The sequence below is a fragment of the Zeugodacus cucurbitae genome, chromosome 6, assembly GCF_028554725.1.
Source record: "Zeugodacus cucurbitae isolate PBARC_wt_2022May chromosome 6, idZeuCucr1.2, whole genome shotgun sequence".
Lineage (NCBI taxonomy): Eukaryota > Metazoa > Arthropoda > Insecta > Diptera > Tephritidae > Zeugodacus > Zeugodacus cucurbitae.
In genome coordinates, this window is record NC_071671.1 from 31198819 (window position 1) to 31219750 (window position 20932).

The following is a 20932-nucleotide window of genomic DNA, read 5'->3' on the forward strand; positions in this document are numbered from 1 at the left end:
TTTTTTCTTTTAGAATGAAGGTCACTTTTATTTCTTATTAATAACACAAGTACTTATTAATAACAATAAATATGAAAAAATTCATTACAAAACAATGTTTATGTTTTCCTTTGGACAACACTCAGCGCGTTCAATGTCAAAAATATTAAAAGGCTTAAATATTACTGGCATTTAAGCGAAGGCACTTAAAGAGGGAATTTTATATGTAAATTTAAAGAAAAAACAACGATGCCGCAAAATACGCCCTGCAAGACGAGTAGAGAAAGTTACCATTTCTCCTCTTTTACGGCATGTCGGTGTGATTATCTTGCTCGCTCTCTCTCATTGATTTTGGTGCCAATGCTGCATATGTAGTAGTTTTTTTAATCAGCCATCTATCAGTGGAGACTGTTCGATTTATCATTTTCAGGGTAACCCTTTAATCACAGGTATTGGTCATTTGTTGGGTCACCGTTTCGTTAATTTAATTTAATTTTTCCTCCTAAGTTTGCAAATATCTGAAAAGGATAATAAAAAGATAAAATTATATTATAACAAAAGATTTTATGTTTAGTATATACATATATAAGGTTTGATATTATCAACTCACCCATCTGCCTAAAGTGGCATAATCCTTGTTCTGCTTCTCTTTTTAGTTTTGCATGTACGCACCAGATGTGCGTTGCAGCTCGCTTTGCCTTCCGAGACCATTTTCTGCAGTTATAATCCTTTAAAATAAGCTGCAGCATCCAGTCCACCATAATACCGCTCTGTAATTAGAAAATTTACTATAAATATAAAATAATATCAGTAACAAATTATTAATACGCACTTACATCCACTCACTTCAAATTTTTTTTTCATATGAATGGCGGCCATAGCGGAGATTTTGATCGGTTCATTGTAGTACGTGCATCTCTCTCTTATACATACAAAAATTAGGGTTAATGAATGTTGCCACTCTAACTACCGAGATTGTCATTTAACTACAAAAAGTTACTATTGCGTATGTGTTGGTAAAAGCTGAAAAACTTTGCATGTGTAGTGGTGTATGGGTTAGCTCCGTCTTGTAGGGCAGTCACTTAAGAGGGAAAGGCACTAAAAAGGGGTGGAACTTAAGCGGGGATCACTGTATTACTTTCGGATTAGGTATTATTACATCGGATTATGTACAACAAATTACATTTGACTTTTGGAGTAGCAGTTTCACTACTTATTTTCGACGTGCTAAACAGAGTGTCTCCTATGGAGCCCTTGGATCTACACAATGGATAGTTAACAATTAACAGAGCTCAAAAAAACAATACTGAGACGCCGAAGATGTTCATCTTGCTTCTGATTTCACTATGCAAGAATTATTAAGCTGAACTTACAATTTATCATTTTACTTTATATGTAAAATAAGTAAATTTTGTCAATGTATAAATGATAGCAACAAAAATGTTTATAAAAATTAAATTTTACTTAGTACTGCATTGCTAATATTTTAAAATTAATCTATAATAATTATTAATAATGTAAAATACCATACTAATTTATAAATGTATATACCTCATACAATTAAATAAATTAAAATAAGGAAATATAAACTTCTTTTTTTATTTCTAAACGAAATAAAAGGTAACCGGTAGCATTAACGAGGTGACCAGTGAACCAAATTTTAGTAACGGGGCTGGGGTGACCACACAAATGACCACTTCCAGTGACTAAGGGTGACCATAACAATGATGAAGGAAACAAACGACTTCAGATGGCTCTGCTAACCACAGATTGTTTTCCAAAACAATAGCAAAATTAGATCAGAAAGACATATGTAGCATTTGCACCAAAAGCAATGAGATAGAGCGAACAAGATAATCACACCGACGTGCTGTAAAAGAGGAGAAGTGGTAACCTTTTTCCTGATGCTTGAACAAGAGTGACCGCAAAAATAATACGAGCTTTTTTTACTGGTAACCACCGTTCGATAAGATAAATAACTAAATCCGTCTTGCAGGGAAGTAATGTGCGAAATTTATTTTTTTGTTTTGATTTGTTTGGATATGGCAACACTTTTTATCTGTCAACATGGTTATTGTGTATATAAACAAAGTTGTAATAATTCAAATGTCTATTTACTTGACAAAATAACAAAAAAAATTAAAATTTGTTCATATTTTTATCAAGTAAGAAATTTGGGGAAACTTTAGTATACTATCCCAGGCTTTCGGTAAAAAAATGGGTATCGATGGAAAGAGGAGGTTCTCCAGATTAAGAATATATAGCTGCAGCTGACATATATTTTTCGAGATATTCGCACTTAAAGTTGAAAAAAGTGCAACTTTTATCTCGAATTTTCACAATATATACCGCATATTTTATTAATATTATGCACTTATTTTACACTTACACTTCACCACATTGTTTCTGCATATTTGTTTTATAAAAATTATGACGAAAATAGCTGTAAATAAATATTTAACATTTTACACAAATCTCTTAATTTCAACAATAACAAAAAAGGTTGCAGCTTGACAAGTAATAAGTGTTACCATATCAGATATTTTGCAAACGAATGAGAAGAATCAAAATAAATAAATACCTCAAATGCAGAAAACAAATGCCCTATAAAAAGATTGTATTAATATTAAAAGATATTAACTCTATGTACTACAAGTAAGGGAAATGAAAAGTTCTTTCGTGTAAAAATACTTTCCGCATTGGCGGCCTTCGGCCGCGCTTCAAAAAAATAACCCTGGTCGAGCCAACACCGGGAGTTATCAAAGAGAGAGAAATGAAAAGTTTTTTCTTGTAGAACTACTTTCTGCATTGGCGGCCTTGGGCCTCGCTTCAAAAAAAAAATAACCCTGGTCGAGCCAACACCGGAAGTTATCAAAGAGGGGGAAATGAAAAGTTCTTTCGCAAAGAAATTCTTTCTGCATTGGCGGCCTTCGCCCGCGCTTTAAAAAAATAACCCTGGTCGGGCCATCACCGGGGGTTATCAAAGAAAAGGCAATACCGAAAGATTTTGCATTAGGCATAACACCATTATGGTTTATGTATTTGGGGTATAATCCTTCTTTTTTCTGATTACTTGTCAACCTGCAACCATTTTGCTATATTTTAAACGAAGATTTGTGTAAAATGTTAAATATTTATTTACAGCTATTTTTGTCATAATTTTTATAAAATAAATATGCAGAAACAATGTGGTGAAGTGTAAATGTAAAATAAGTGCAAAATATTGATAAAATATTCGGTATATATTGTGAAAATTCGAGATAAAAGTTGCACATTTTTCAACTTTAAGTGCGAATATCTCGAAAACTATAAGTCAGCTCCAGAACCTCCTCTTTCCAACGATACCCATATCTCGCAATTTATTTATTTAACTTTATTTATATTAATAATACACAATTTGACCCCCATATTCTTCATATATATTGTATAAAGTCCATTGAAAGTTGGAAACCATAATATTAGGTTAGAAGCACCGAGGTCTTCGTGTTCGATATATGGGGTCTTAAAAACCTATTGTCCGATTTCGGCGATTTTTAGAATGGGGCAACCACACTATAAATATAGTATTTGTGCAAAGTTCTGTACCGATATCTTCACTAGTGCTTACTTTATATATTGTAAAGTAAACGATTCAGATCGTCTTCAAAGTTCTGGTATATAGGAAGTAGGCGTGGTTGTGAAGCGATTTGGCCTATTTTCACAACATACCATTGGGATGTAAGGAAACTATTACAAATCAAGTTTCATTGAAGTAGGTCGAGTAGTTCCTAAGATATGGTTTTTGACCCATAAGTGGGCGACGCCACGCCCATTTTCCATTATATAAAAAAATCTGAGTGCAGCTTCTATCTGCCATCACTTGTGTGAAATTTAGTGTTTCTGACGTTTTTCGTTAATGAGTTAACCCACTTTTAGTAATTTTCAACCTAACTTTTGTATCAGAGGTGGGCGTGGTTATGAACCGATTTCTTTCATTTTTGGACTGTATTAGGAAGTGGCTAAAAAAAACGACTGCAGAAAGTTTGGTTTATATAGCTCTATTGGTTTGCGAGATATGTACAAAAAATTTAGTATACCAATTTTTATTTCCATAGCTTTATTTATGGCACTTTATGTGTTTTCGGTTTTCGTAATATTGTGGGCGTGGCAGTGGTCCGATTTTGCTCATTCATTTTCGAAAGCAACCTTCCTATGGTGCCAAAAAATAAGTGTGCCAAGTTTCATCAAGATATCTTAATTTTTACTCAAGTTACAGCTTGCACAGACGGACGGACGGACGGACAGACAGACATTCGGATTTGAACTCCACTCTTCACCCTGATCACTTTGGTATATATAACCTTATATCTAACTCGTTTAGTTTTGGGTGTTACAAACAACCGTAATGTAAACAAAACTATAATACTCTCTTTAGCAACATTTGTTGCGAGAGTATAAAAAGCTTCAGTACGCATAGCTTTTCCCCACACGTGTGGGAAACAAAATAATTTAAACAGGAACAGCTGATATCTGTCCAATTATATTGAATAGAATACATTTCAATGTTTGTTGCAAAATAGTTAATAATTTAACTTCAATTTCAGAATAAATTATTTGCTCTTGGTCTAGACGTGAAGTTTCTGAGAGTGCGCAAATATTCCATGCTCCGAATGTGGCCCTATTTTTCATGCAAAAGGCCGTTATTTGGATGAGTGTTTGTTTTAACCGAGCATTCTTCATTGTGGCTTCGTTGATAAGTTTGGTTTACGATTGACGGGTTATCAGCCTATTTATCCGATTCTGCTGTCGAAATATCGACTGAAGCCTCCCAGACCTGATGCAAAGTATTTGGTTTGGTTTTACAACCCTATATATGTAGATGATAAGGTTATACCCCCTTTACTCGGTCGCCAGAGTCTCGTCAGCCTCCCTAACTAAACAGGGAGTCTCTTGCTCCCCCGCAAAGCCATAGAATACTATAAAACATAATATATATACATATGTACCAGAGAGCTGCAACGGATATATCATTTTCGTGCACACTCGAATGTCCACTCTGATTTCGTTTGATTAAACTTTTCGGTATGAATACACGTATTGATCGCTTGGAGACATGTTCAAAACGAACGAGCCTTTCGCGACACTCGAAACACAAGCATATATGCTTGTTTTAACAGAGTGCCGAGTTGACACTCGTTTGTGAACGAGCTGGCACTCTAACCCGATCGTATTGAATGTGATCGAGTCACACACGAGTGTGCACAAAATTTCAGAATATGTATGTATGTAATTGGCAGTCATGCTATTATTGCGTAGTGATTGTCAACGAATATTGGTTTTGTTTCTTTTGTTTACTTTTTATAATTCATAATGACAACGATAGAAAATTCGGGTTGTGAGAACATTTCCAATGGCACAAACACCTTATCTGGTCTACACCTGAAATTTGTGATTTAAAAAAAATTAAAATATTTAAGTGCAATGAAATGTTTTTTATTTATGATTTATGAATTAATAAATAAAATAGGTTTTGAGTGAATTCTATTCTTAAATTGAATTATTCTTTTATAATATGTACTATGTACGTCTAATATTCAAATTATTCAACCAAAAAAGCTAAGACAGAACGCGTCATCCCGACGCCAACATACATACATATGTGTGTACGTATGTTTATCTATTATTTTTTGGTCTTCGAGTGCCACTCGAGTGTGTCGATCACAATCAACACGTGCACGACACACCCGAAAATATAATATACATAAAATCCGAGTTTGCTGCTTGCACTCGAAGATAGGACCGTCTTGATTGTTCGTTTGCGTTATTTTCGCTTCGGGTTCTAAACTCGATCGAACACGTGTTTGAAGAGTGTTACGACACACTCGTACCGAATTTAAGCTAGTGTGATTGAACACACTCGAACATACCCGAAGCTGCTCTCTGATATGTACATATGCCCTTTATAATATATTTAAAAATATTTGGAATGCAATTTTGGTTTAGTTGGTTGTTATGTTTAGCTTCAGAAAAGTTCTTTGGGAACTACGAATTCTAAACTTTCTTCATTATTGGCGAAATTATCTCCATTATCTTCATTTTTTATACAAAAAAGAAAAAAATAAAGTTCTTAATATCGCGAGCCATCAACATGTTCATATTTTTCCACTTTGTATAAAAATAACGACAAAAGCAAAATATTTCCATTACAACAAACTCACTTTCACAGCTATCCACAACGAGATATTTTATTTGTCAAGAGCCTTTTACTTCTTAACAATCTAACAAGAAAAAAGCTTTTTATTTTAGACACAGAATACGAAATTATTGATAAATTTAAATTTTTTACAAATTAGAAATTTTTTGAATTTGTAAAGTGCACAGAATAGGGCTGTTAGTTCTTTGTATCAGAAAGTAACAAAAACCATGCAATCCTAAAAATACAACACAAAATATTCTACAACAGGTATTATTGAAATGAATTTAATTGCAAACCTAAAACAACACAATAATTTTCATATACTTATTATTTAACAGATATTGTATTACAGTAATCCCCGTTTAAGTGTTCCTTCTCAACATGCAAGACTTTTGTGACATTTAAGAGGGAAAGGCACTTAAATGATTCCCTCGAGATACTTACCCCGATTAAGTGTTCCTTCTCAACATGCAAGACTTTTGTGACATTTAAGAGGGAAAGGCACTTAAATGATTCCCTCGAGATACTTACCAAGCATTTTTTCAAATACTTCGAACTAATATTTTTTCTTTTAGAATGAAGGTCACATTTATTTCTTATTAATAACAAAAATACTTATTAATAACAATAAATATGAAAAAAATCATTACAAAACAATGTTTATGTTTTCCTTTGGACAATACTCAGCGCATTCAATGTCAAAAATATTAAAAGGCTTAAATATTACTGGCATTTAAGCGAAGGCACTTAAAGAGGGAATTTTATATGTAAATTTAAAGAAAAAACAACGATGCCGCAAAATACGCCCTGCAAGACGAGTAGAGAAAGTTACCAAGTAAGTGTGATTATCTTGCTCGCTCTCTCTCATTGATTTTGGTGCCAATGCTGCATATGTCTTTCTGCTCTAATTTTTCTTCGTTTTGGAAAGGCATATGTCACTCTGTGGTTAGCAGAGCCCCCTGTAGTAGTTTTTTTTTAATCAGCCATCTATCAGGGGAGACTGTTCGATTTATCATTTTCAGTGTAACCCTTTAATCACAGGTATTGGTCATTTGTTGGGTCACCGTTTCGTTAATTTAATTTAATTTTTCCTCCTAAGTTTGCAAATATCTGAAAAGGATAATAAAAAGATAAAATTATATTATAACAAAAGATTTTATGTTTAGTATATACATATATAAGGTCTGATATTATCAACTCATCCATCTGCCTAAATTGGCATAATCCTTGTTCTGCTTCTCTTTTTAGTTTTGCATGTACGCACCAGATGTGCGTTGCAGCTCGCTTTGCCTTCCGAGACCATTTTCTGCAGTTATAATCCTTTAAAATAAGCTGCAGCATCCAGTCCACCATATTACCGCTCTGTAATTAGAAAATTTACTATAAATATAAAATAATATCAGTAACAAATTATTAATACGCACTTACATCCACTCACTTCAATTTTTTTTTCATATGAATGGCGGCCATAGCGGAGATTTTGATCGGCTCATTGTAGTACGTGCATCTCTAACTACCGAGATTGCCATTTAACTACAAAATGTTACTATTGCTCCGTCTTGTAGGGCAGTCACTTAAGAGGGAAATGCACTAAAAAGGGGTGGAACTTAAGCGGGGATCACTGTATTACTTTCGAATTAGGTATTATTACATCGGATTATGTACAACAAATTACATTTGACTTTTGGAGTAGCAGTTTCACTACTTATTTTCGACGTGCTAAACAGAGTGTCTCCTATGGAGCCCTTGGATCTACACAATGGATAGTTAACAATTAACAGAGCTCAAAAAAACAATACTGAGGCGCCGAAGATGTTCATCTTGCTTCTGATTTCACTATGCAAGAATTATTAAGCTGAACTTACAATTTATCATTTTACTTTATATGTAAAATAAGTAAATTTTGTCAATGTATAAATGATAGCAACAAAAATGTTTATAAAAATTAAATTTTACTTAGTACTGCATTGCTAATATTTTAAAATTAATCTATAATAATTATTAATAATGTAAAATACCATACTAATTTATAAATGTATATACCTCATACAATTAAATAAATTAAAATAAGAAAATATAAACTTCTTTTTTTTATTTCTAAACGAAATAAAAGGTAACCGGTAGCACCACTGTGACCACTGAACCAAATATTAGTAACGGAGCTGGGGTGACCACACAAATGACCACTTCCAGTGACTAAGGGTGACCATAAAAATGATGAAGCAAACAAACGACTTCAGATGGCTCTGCTAACCACAGATTGTTTTCCAAAACAATAGCAAAATTAGAGCGGAAAGACATATGTAGCATTTGCACCAAAAGCAATGAGATAGAGCGAACAAGATAATCACACCGACGTGCTGTAAAAGAGGAGAAGTGGTAACCTTTTTCCTGATGCTTGAACAAGAGTGACCACAAAAATAATACGAGTTTTTTTTTACTGGTAACCACCGTTCCATAAGATAAATAACTAAATCCGTCTTGCAGGGAAGTAATGTGCGAAATTTATTTGTTATTTATTTGTTTTGATTTGTTTGGATATGGCAACACTTTTTATCTGTCAACATGGTTATTGTGTATATAAACAAAATTGTAATAATTCAAATGTCTATTTACTTGACAAAATAACAAAAAAAATTAAAATTTGTTCATATTTTTATCAAGTAAGAAATTTGGGGAAACTTTAGTATACTATCCCAGGCTTTCGGTAAAAAAAATGGGTATCGATGGAAAGAGGAGGTTCTCCAGATTAAGAATATATAGCTGCAGCTGACATATATTTTTCGAGATATTCGCACTTAAAGTTGAAAAAAGTGCAACTTTTATCTCGAATTTTCACAATATATACCGCATATTTTATTAATATTATGCACTTATTTTACACTTACACTTCACCACATTGTTTCTGCATATTTATTTTATAAAAATTATGACGAAAATAGCTGTAAATAAATATTTAACATTTTACACAAATCTCTTAATTTCAACAATAACAAAAAAGGTTGCAGCTTGACAAGTAATAAGTGTTACCATATCAGATATTTTGCAAACGAATGAGAAGAATCAAAATAAATAAATACCTCAAATGCAGAAAACAAATGCCCTATAAAAAGATTGTATTAATATTAAAAGATATTAACTCTATGTACTACAAGTAAGGGAAATGAAAAGTTCTTTCGTGTAAAAATACTTTCCGCATTGGCGGCCTTCGGCCGCGCTTCAAAAAAATAACCCTGGTCGAGCCAACACCGGGAGTTATCAAAGAGAGAGAAATGAAAAGTTTTTTCTTGTAGAACTACTTTCTGCATTGGCGGCCTTGGGCCTCGCTTAAAAAAAAAAAATGACCCTGGTCGAGCCAACACCGGAAGTTATCAAAGAGCGGGAAATGAAAAGTTCTTTCGCAAAGAACTACTTTCCGCATTGGTGGCCTTCGGCCGCGCTTCAAAAAAATAACCCTGGTCGAGCCAACACCGGGAGTTATCAAAAAGGGGAAATGAAAAGTTCTTTCGCAAAGAAATACTTTCTGCATTGGCGGCCTTCGTCCGCGCTTTAAAAAAATAACCCTGGTCGGGCCATCACCGGGGGTTATCAAAGAAAAGGTAATACCGAAAGATTTTGCATTAGGCATAACACCATTATGGTTTATGTATTTGGGGTATAATCCTTCTTTTTTCTGATTACTTGTCAACCTGCAACCATTTTGCCATTTTTTAAACGAAGATTTGTGTAAAATGTTAAATATTTATTTACAGCTATTTTTGTCATAATTTTTATAAAATAAATATGCAGAAACAATGTGGTGAGGTGTAAGTGTGAAATAAGTGCATAATATTGATAAAATATTCGGTATATATTGTGAAAATTCGAGATAAAAGTTGCACATTTTTCAACTTTAAGTGCGAATATCTCGAAAACTATAAGTCAGCTCCAGAACCTCCTCTTTCCAACGATACCCATATCTCGCAATTTATTTATTTAACTTTATTTATATTAATAATACACAATTTGACCCACATATTCGTCATATATATTGTATAAAGTCCATTGAAAGTTGGAAACCATAATATTAGGTTTGAAGCACCGAGGTCCTCGTGTTCGATATATGGGGTCTTAAAAACCTATTGTCCGATTTCGGCGATTTTTAGAATGGGGCTACCACACTATAAATATAGTATTTGTGCAAAGTTCTGTACCGATATCTTCACTAGTGCTTACTTTATGTATTGTAAAGCAAACGATTCAGATCGTCTTCAAAGTTCTGGTATATAGGAAGTAGGCGTGGTTGTGAAGCGATTTGGCCTATTTTCACAACATACCATTGGGATGTAAGGAAACTATTACAAATCAAGTTTCATTGCAGTCGGTCGAGTAGTTCCTGAGATATGGTTTTTGACCCATAAGTGGGCGACGCCACGCCCATTTTCCATTATATAAAAAAATCTGAGTGCAGCTTCTATCTGCCATTACTTGTGTGAAATTTAGTGTTTCTGACGTTTTTCGTTAATGAGTTAACCCACTTTTAGTAATTTTCAACCTAACTTTTGTATCAGAGGTGGGCGTGGTTATGAACCGATTTCTTTCATTTTTGGACTGTATTAGGAAGTGGCTAAAAAAACGACTGCAGAAAGTTTGGTTTATATAGCTCTATTGGTTTGCGAGATATGTACAAAAAACTTAGTATACCAATTTTTATTTCCATAGCTTTATTTATGGCACTTTATGTGTTTTCGGTTTTCGTAATATTGTGGGCGTGGCAGTGGTCCGATTTTGCTCATTCATTTTCGAAAGCAACCTTCCTATGGTGCCAAAAAATAAGTGTGCCAAGTTTCATCAAGATATCTTAATTTTTACTCAAGTTACAGCTTGCACAGACGGACGGACGGACGGACAGACAGACATTCGGATTTGAACTCCACTCTTCACCCTGATCACTTTGGTATATATAACCTTATATCTAACTTGTTTAGTTTTGGGTGTTACAAACAACCGTAATGTAAACAAAACTATAATACTCTCTTTAGCAACATTTGTTGCGAGAGTATAAAAAGCTTCAGTACGCATAGCTTTTCCCCACACGTGTGGGAAACAAAATAATTTAAACAGGAACAGCTGATATCTGTCCAATTATATTGAATAGAATACATTTCAATGTTTGTTGCAAAATAGTTAATAATTTAACTTCAATTTCAGAATAAATTATTTGCTCTTGGTCTAGACGTGAAGTTTCTGAGAGTGCGCAAATATTCCATGCTCCGAATGTGGCCCTATTTTTCATGCAAAAGGCCGTTATTTGGATGAGTGTTTGTTTTAACCGAGCATTCTTCATTGTGGCTTCGTTGATAAGTTTGGTTTACGATTGACGGGTTATCAGCCTATTTATCCGATTCTGCTGTCGAAATATCGACTGAAGCCTCCCAGACCTGATGCAAAGTATTTGGTTTGGTTTTACAACCCTATATATGTAGATGATAAGGCATCAATGATAATGCATCAATGCATAAGTGCGCGAATCGGCTGCTTTTAACACATAACTTCAACGCTCCATATCTCGTAAATGGAGTGAGATATACTTTTTTTTACTTTACAGAAAGTGTTTCTTTTGGGCGAATTATCATAAAAATTAACTTAAAGCTTGGCGCCCCAATTTGGAATTTGTATATTATTTGCTTCATTAAATTTTTTTGCTCATATAAAATTTAATGTTAAGAATATTATTGTAACGGATTTCCAAAATCTGTTTTATCTAAAACTCTACCCTGAGTTCGATCACTGGACTGTCAAATAAAAGTCACACTTTAATGGCTACACACTAATCTTTATTTATAATTCCTTATAACTTAACACTTTATTACTCAATACTCTACTTTACAACTCTAACTTATAGCTTGTTCACACTTTACTCGACAACTCTCTCCTTAGAATTGTCCTCACTGGACAACTCTCTTATTAGAACCGTGTCTTGCTGCCAGTCCGGCAGCCCTTAGCACTCGAACATTCTGGCAACTACGAATATCGATGTCTAGATAAATCTGGTAAGTTATCGATTTCCATTGTCTATTCTAGTTTGTTCTGGTGCCATTTTCGTTACATTATTTTTGCCATTCAGTTTTGAGCTTGCTTTACGTTCAGTATTTATCATGATATTTCCTGTATCACGATATTTATTGAACGTTTAGAATGCAGTATTGATGGATCACGATCCATATCACTAAATTTTTCAATATTTTGAAATCCAGAAAGCGGATCGTGGATCGCGAGATAAATATTGAACGTGTAGAATATTTTGTGATTTACATGTCCGAATTGTTAAAAGACAACAAGCCAAAATTTTAAAATCAACTTTATTCTAATAAGATGAACATGAATTATAATGTTTCCAGTAGAATTTCTGCCAGAGCTATGCAACTCATCTGCCAAAGGTTTTTTGATATCTTCCAAATATTGTGAAATATAGTGAATTGCTGTGGGAGCAAAAACAAGTGCCAAACATGAATTTCTTCGGGTTTCTTCCGACATTTTATAAAAAATGTACGAAAAAATAAACAAATTCATATATAAAATATTTTTTGTTATCCATCAATATTCAATGTAGATTGCGATCCTAATATCACGATATATATTGAACGTGTAACGGGCCCCTTTACATAGACAAGAGTTTTTGCAGAGAAGATTAAAGTGCTGAACACAAAGACGACGACACGACACGACGTAGCGACGGCTGATCACAAATGTCGCTTTGAAGCCAGCGTCTTGAACATTTTGAAGACGGCAGCGACATATCAAAAAGCAATTTCATTGTTGCCGTACTAACATCTATCACTTCAATAAAATTTACATATTTAGTTTAAAGTGAAATTATTTACGTAAAAAATGTAAAAATGGTCGATTTATTTGTTTTAAATAATCGATTGTTATTATAAATGATATATTAAAGCTATTTTACGTTTCTGCTGGCAAAATAACGTCATACTTGTGAGAACTTTGAATAATTTTACATTTCACATGTTAGTGGCAGCTCTACAGCGTCCATTGTCGTCGGCAAAATTAGAAACATTTCTAATTTGGCGACAGCGAAGACTTCAACCTTTTTGTGGTGAAGTCGTGCTGTTGCCAAAAAATCTGTGCCCATAAGAACGCGTGTATTTTAATATTTGACAGATGTCGCTCGTCGCTTGTCGTCTTCTATTTGTTCAACACATTATGTTTCATGTTTACACAACGATAGTTCATTTAAAATCGATTGTGCCCGTATATCGATTTAAATTTACCATTTCTAGACAGGTAGTAATTGTTAATAACGAAATTAAGGCGATCGGGTCTTGGGAAATTGCTATAAATTAGCATTACAATATTTGTGGAAATTGCTTTAAACATTGCATTATAATTTGCTGCGCTGTAAGAAAGAATTTTTATTAATTTTAAAAAGATATATAGATTTAAAATACTACTTATTTTTTTAATTTATTTCTTCAGGAAACTGTTGGAGTGAAGAACTTTTTGATAATAGCAGGGTGGTTTAAGTGATACGTCTGTATTTGTTCAAAATTTATTTTGGATTTCTGCACGATTTTTTTTAACATACTGGGGTTGTATATCGGCAGTTGAAAGTATGTCGAATATATTTTTGGATAAACATTTATTATCATCTTGAGATACTGTACTTTAAAAGTCCAAATTAAATTATTGGTTTGAAATAGCATTAATTAGCTTAGCTCAAAATAGTTTTCATTGTCCTCATTTTAATAATTAGATCCAGTATTAAATTGGCAGTACTTGATATATAATATATTTATTCAATACATTTATGGGATCGGCTTTAGGATACTAGAATATACATTTATAGGGGAAAATTTATTATACTATCCCAGGCTTTCGGGGATAAAGTGGGTATGGTTGGAAAGAGGAGGTTCTCTAGATAAAGAATATCTATTAATATAACTTCACCTGACTTATAGTTTTCGAAATATTCGCACTTAAAGTTGAAAAATGTATAACTTTTATCTTGAATTTTCTAGATATAAATTGAGTATTTTATTAATATTATGCACTTATTGTACACTTACACTTCACCACATTGTTTCTGCATACTTATTTTATTAAAATTATGACGAAAATACCTTTAAATAAATATTTATCATTTTACACAAAACTCTTAATTACAGCTTGACAAATAATAAGTGTTGCCATATCAGATATTTTACAAACGAATGAAAAGAACCAAAATATATGAATATCCCGAATGCAGAAAATAAATGCCCTCTACAAAGATAGTATGAAGTTTATGATATTCACTCTATGGACATCAATCAATCAATTTATAATATATTTCTGCATTGGCCACCTTCGGCCCCGTTTCAAAAAAATAACCATGGTCGAACCAACACCGTAGGTTATCAAACAAAAATTATCATGGTTTATGTGTTTGGGGTATAATCCTTATTTCTGTTTATTTTAATTTTTGCAAAATATGGCAATACTGATTACTTATCAACCTGCAACCCTTTTTGTTATTGTTGAAACGTATACTGATTAAAAATATATATACTTATAGCTGCAGCTGATTTGTAGTTTTCGAGATATTCGCATTAACAAAAGAGTTGCACTCTGACAAGAAATAAGTGTTGTCATATTCATGTTGAAGCGCGGCCGAAGGTCTCTAATTTAGAAAGTAGTTTTACGCGAAAAAGCTTGTCAATGCAGAATTTCGTTTAACGCGATAGAACTTATCATATCCATCATATCATCTCCTTGATAAACCCCGAACTTAGGACACCCCGAGAAATTATTTTGTTTATAATCCTCCTTTTTATATATTGTGATTCGATTTGCAAAATATGTACATATGGCAATGCTTATTTTTTGGCAACATGGAATCTGTTTGTTATTGTACATATTAAGAGTTATATTGGAAAAAATCAATATACAGTGAGAAATAACGTGTTAAAAGTTGTAAATTTTTTAAGTTTAAGTGCGAATATCTCGAAAACTATAAGTCAGCTGCAGTTATAAGTATATATTCTTAATCTGGAGAACCTCCTATTTCCTTAGCCTGGGCTAGTATACTAAAATTTCCCCCTTTTTTAGATTATTTCATGAAATATTATTTAACAAATACATGAAGTCAATTTGGTTTTATTAATTATTAACCTTATCAACAATACCTCTCCAATTAACGACATACAGCCCACTATTTCAGTTTTTATTTATATTGAGTTGTTATTATTATCAACATTGTCCTGAGGCGGCTAATGTTGGCGTCGAAATACCAAAATTTTGATTAACTTAATAATTCATAAAAATATGATTATTTTAATGCTGAAACTACATAGCTCGCGTATGCACATTACAGTGACTCACAGTGAAAATAGTCCACTAAAATCAAACGCTTTTAACTGCAAAAAAAATATGTAAAAGTAATATAAATGAGTTTCATAAGTTGGCACGATTCCAATAACTTTGGCGGTCGGAGGTTTGACAACGAACTGTATAAATGGGGTATCGGGTGAAAGAGGAGGTTCTCCAGAGAAGGAATATATATATAAATATCGTCTCATATTGAAAATTACACTATAAGCATTCAATTCAATTCAAATTTTACATTTATTTATTAATTATTATTATTTATTTGACCGAAGTTTTTTCACGTAGAACTCCTTTCTGCATTGGCGGTCTTCGGACGCGCTTAAAAAAATAACCCTGGTCGAGCCAACATAAGGCTCGATATGATATTTAAAAATGTATTTTGTTAAATAAAAGTAGAGTAATTTTTGCAAAAAGAGAGGAATTTTTGCATATATGGTATCTACAATGTGGCAGCGTTCGTTTTCCGCAAAAAATGTAAACACATAAATCTTAGAGTGAAAAGTAATTTTTTAAATAAGAATTTTTGCTTAAAAAACTTTAAATAAATGTAAAATTTGAATTTTATTGAATGTTAGCAATGTAATTTCAAATATTTGAAGTGAAAAAAGTTTGTTGAAATTTTTGATATTTAAAGCCAAATATCTCGAAAACTAAGCGTCTGCGGTACCTATAACCCTCTATATTTTTAAATCAGGAGGACTTCCTCTTTCCAACGGTATTTTCAGATCGCGTCGCCAAAGAAATCGGAATTGTGCCCATAATACAATCACAATTTTAAAACAACAAAACATGTTTAAAAAAATAATTTTGTATCACAACAAACTTTAACTTTTTAAGGTAGTGCATTGGGACATTCATAAAGGTCATATAAATGGATTGCAAATTTTGGCAAAGCAATTTAAAATCGTAGTCCATAATTTTCAGTTCGTTTTCAAACTTGTAGTTGTAGAACAATTTTGGAATAGTACACGCTCTCCAGTCAAAGCGGCTGTCCAACGTATATTGTTCCAAATGACAATTCTTATGAATTATTATCTTGTATTATGAATTGGTCTTTGCCCTTCCCCTGGCGCTATAACTAAACGGTTATATTCCATGTTTTCTATAGGAATATTATCCAAAAGTGTCTCTTGGTCACCTGGGTTCAGCTCTGCAGGTACTGGTGCTATGAAAATATCACTACCTATGGGATTATTATGGGAAATCAGTTCCTCATAAAGAGATTAAACCAATCTATCATCTTTTGCAGATGCAACAAAGGAATCTTGGTTATTAAAGCCCGAAATCCAATTCTCATTTATGTGTATATTATGCTCACGATACAGAGGAATAGTCACTAAAAATCGCAAAGCCTCCATAACCTTCGCAGGCCGTATGGTATAAGTCATATAATCATGATTGTATTCCATACGCCTTCATAAGTGAATTTGTATCACATGAGATATATATTAAGAATTTATTGAAAGTAATTTCACCATCAAACAATATGAATGGATATATATGTAATATTTTTGATGATATTAATAAAACAGCGCTGTGGGAAATAGTGAAAGGTTTAGATAAAAGTAAAGTTATAGTAAACATTATTTTGTGACCAAAATATGTATCGACATATTCTGTATACATTCATAAATATACGGCGGTTTTTTATTTTACCCAACATCTTTCATGACATTCCGACGGGGCTGTGTAAAACCCATTTTTTCGAAAAACCATCAAAAAGTTGTATATCTATCTATTTACATACATATGTATGTCGATATAAAGGTACATAACTTATTAAAAATACATATGTAACTTGTTAAAAAAAAAATTAAGGAATGGTTAAGTCGGTATAACCGAACGTTTTATACTATATAATAATACGCTTTTGCACACTAGAATAACGAAAATCATTTGAACCAATTTAACATATTAACCAATATATGCGGTATAACTCTGAAGATTGATAATCCGAATATAAGGTATATGGGAGCTAGGGGAAGTTATGACCCGATTTTAACCATTTTTGGTACAGAGACAAACCATTATCAGAAAAATATTCCCTCTGAATTACATTAAAATATCTGAGAGATTTACCTATATTTTCGGTGAAAAATTACCCTTAGGCACTGAGTTCTTCATGTTCGATAACTCAATTTGTAAAAAAATCTGAGTGCAGCTTCTTTTTGCTATTTCTTCTGTAAAATTTATAAATATCGTTATCGTTTTAAAACGACTTAAGAACGCCTATTTGGCATTCCTGTTGGCGTTGACGACATTTATCGAAAATAAATTGAGATTCCCCAATTTGAAACGACTATAGAAACGACATATAAACAGACGTTTTTTGCCGTTGCTATAATTGTGAGCGACATAGAAACGACGCGGTTGTTTGAAGGAATATTTAAAGTGAAGATGAAAATTCCAAATCGGAAACAGTTTGAAAATTTAATTTCTGAAATGGAAAAATATCCTGCATATGCCAAGGAAAGAAAAAGAAAAGGGATAAATCCTTTAAATTTTGATTTTTTGGGAGGGATATTTATTATAAAATCCATTAAGGACTGCTTTAAAAATGTGTCTCGTTACATAAGAAAGAAATTTTTATATGGGAAAAGAGCTCCTTAAAGTATACTATATAAAATGTGTAGACAATTTTCGATAAGAACGACGACGACTTAGAAACGACTATTAAAATGACAGCGGGAATAGGGCCGTTAGTGCTTCTGATGTTTTTTGTTAGTGAGTTAACTCACTTTTAGTAATTTTCAACATAACCTTTGTATGAGAGTTGGGCGTGATTATTATTAGATTTCTTTCATTTTTGGACTGTATTAAGAAGTAGCTAAAAGAAACGACTGCAGAAAGTAGCTTTATTGGTTTTCGAAAAACCTATTTGCACCTCCCTAATGTGATCCTCTGTACCAAATTTTATAACTTTATTTATGGCTTAGTTATGACACTTTATAGAAAAAAATTAAATTAAAATTTTGTACAATGAATCGTACTAGGAAGGGGCATATTTAGATGTAATTTTTTTTGGAAAGTGGGCGTGACCCCGCCCCTATTAAGCTTTTTGTAAATATCTCGTAAACTATTAAAGCTGTATCAACCAAACTCTCTATAGTCTTTTCTTTTAGCCACTTCCTTAAATATTTCAAAAATGGAAGAAATCGGATCCTAACCATGCCTACCTCCCATACAAAGGTTATGTTGAAAACAAATAAAAATGCTTTAATTCACTAAGAAAAACAGTAGAAACCTTAAATTACATGGTAAAAATAGTACGGAAGAGCCGCACTCAAAGTGGTATATAAAATTTTAAATGGGCGTGGCTCCTCCCACTTATGGGTCTAACACCATATCTCCGAAACTGCTCTACCAATTTCAATGAAATACAGTTTGTAATATTTTCCTTGCATCCCAATGATACGTTGTGAACTTTGAAGTCGATCTGAATCGTTTACTTTACAATACAATGCAGACATCGAACCAAAACTGCACAAGTACTACATTTATAGTGGGGCATCGCCCTTCTAAAAACCGTCGAAATCGGACCATAAGTTTTCAAGGCCCCATGTATCGAACATGAGGACCTCAGTGCTGAGAAGGAACACTTTTCTTCTAATAATATGTCTCCGTGCCAAAATGAGTGAAATCGGGTCATAACTTCCCCTATCTCCCATATACCTAATTTCATTGGATTTGTTACCATATATATCGCTTAGTATGTGAGATATTTCAGCAAAATGTAGTGAGCAAAGATGGATCTTGGAAATAATGTAGCTAGGTGACAAAAAAAGTTGAAATTGGTCCATGAATTACCCAGTCCCCATATACTATATATACTGATTTTTGCTTCTTAATGGACTTTATGCCGAATGTTGTTTCAACAAGGGAGGAGGGAAATTTGTGCAGGGTCTGCTGTGAGATGTCTAGTTTTAAATAAACTTTATGGAAGAACAGCTCGTAAAGTGCCGATCGAGTTTGCTTAAACTTATGTCGAATGGAATGGCTCAAGAAATATAAAAGATCGCTGTGTAGCGTACTATGGACAGGCAAAAGCAAAATTATTTTGGAGTGATGCTAAATATTGGTAAGGGGTTCAAAAAATGCAACATTTAAACCCAAATGGACTGCGAAAACATTTAAGCACCGAAGGGGAAGCATCATAATATGGGAATGTATCTTCTGTTACTGTGCCTCACCGATTTATTTATATCAGCATACTCAATCAGTATATCAATTATTTGAAGTACTTTATAGTCCTCTCCCAATGTGATTTAGGATGCCATTTAAGAGTATTTTTTATAATCGAAATGTATTTGATTTTTAGTTATAATTAAACTTAAACAATTTAATTAAACAAACGTTTTGTTTGAATTTTTTAAGGACTATTTTTATACTCTCGCAACATGTACTAAAGTTTTGTTCACCTAACGGTTGTTTGTAACACCTAAAACTAAAAGAGTTAGATATAGGGTTATATGTATTAGGTTGTCAAATATCTCCCTTCCGTTTTTTTGCTCTTTATTCAATGCTTTATAAAAAGTGTTATAGTGATCGGATTTAGTTCAAATATGCGCCCCCTCCATATTTGCGAAGAACTCGGACAGCCACTTTTTACAAGCCTCTTTTGCGTTCAACTTTACACCAACAAGGGCGTTCGCCATGGACAGGAACAGGTGGTAATCACTTGGTGTTATGTCCGGGTTATATGGTGTATGCTATAAAACCTCCCATCCGAGCTTCCGTAGCTTCTGACGAGTCATCAACGAAGTGTGTGGTCTGGCGTTGTCCTGGTGGAACACTTCCCCTTCCTGTTGGTCGATCGCCTGCTTCAAGCGGTCCAGTTGTTTGCAGTAGATGGTAGAATTAAGCGTCTGGCCATATGGGAAAAGCTCATAGTGGTTGATTCCCCTCCAATCCCACCAAACACACAGCAAAACCTTCCTGGCCGTCAATCCCGGCTTGGCCACTGTTTGGGACGATTCACCGGCCTTCGACCACGACCGTTTTCGTTTGATATTGTCCTATGTGATCAATTTTTCGAAGCCAGTCACCATCCGCTTCAAAAAGGGATCGAGTTCATTTCGTTTCAGCAGCATATCGCAGACGTTGACTCGGTCTAGGTGTTTTTGCGACAAATCATGCGCACCCAATCATCAGGCTTTTTTGTGTATCTAGCCTTCTGCAAAGGGTATTGAATGGTTTGGTGACTAACTCCCATCTCCTGGGCGATGTCACGAGATGCCACATGCCGGTCTAACTTGATGTTTTTTATGATTTGATCAGTATTCGTCGTCACATGTCTCCAGGCGGCTGGCTTATCCATGGTGCCGTTTTCACCCGCTTTGAATCGTCGAAACCATTAACGAAGGAAAAATTTAAAATAGCGCGAATTTCGGCGTTAGTGAACTCCATGTTTACACG

The 20932-nt window shown here is 33.5% G+C and overlaps 1 protein-coding gene and 1 long non-coding RNA gene across 4 annotated transcripts in view; one reads left to right on the top strand and one right to left on the bottom strand.

Annotated features, from left to right (window-relative positions):
* On the bottom strand, positions 1–13394 carry LOC128922884 (uncharacterized). 2 transcript variants are annotated; one of them, XR_008472079.1, is made up of 6 exons: positions 11910–13394; positions 7583–7906; positions 7328–7516; positions 816–7264; positions 590–749; positions 3–497 (listed from the first exon to the last, which is right to left on the bottom strand). It is a non-coding gene; the product is annotated as an uncharacterized LOC128922884 (long non-coding RNA). The 2 variants fall into 2 exon arrangements; XR_008472078.1 differs by lacking the exon at positions 11910–13394 and having other exon boundaries at positions 1–497; positions 812–7264; positions 7583–7724.
* The window catches only part of LOC105220252 (LIM domain-binding protein 2), an 18804-nt gene continuing 11266 nt past the window's right edge, over positions 13395–20932 (top strand). The window contains exons 1-2 of one of the 2 annotated variants that reach the window (XM_029045712.2): positions 13412–13549; positions 13628–13761. The gene's annotated coding sequence lies outside the window, so the exon portion shown is untranslated. Of the gene's footprint in view, positions 13550–13627; positions 13762–20932 lie in introns of both variants that reach the window. The other variant, XM_011196679.3, reaches the window with a different exon arrangement.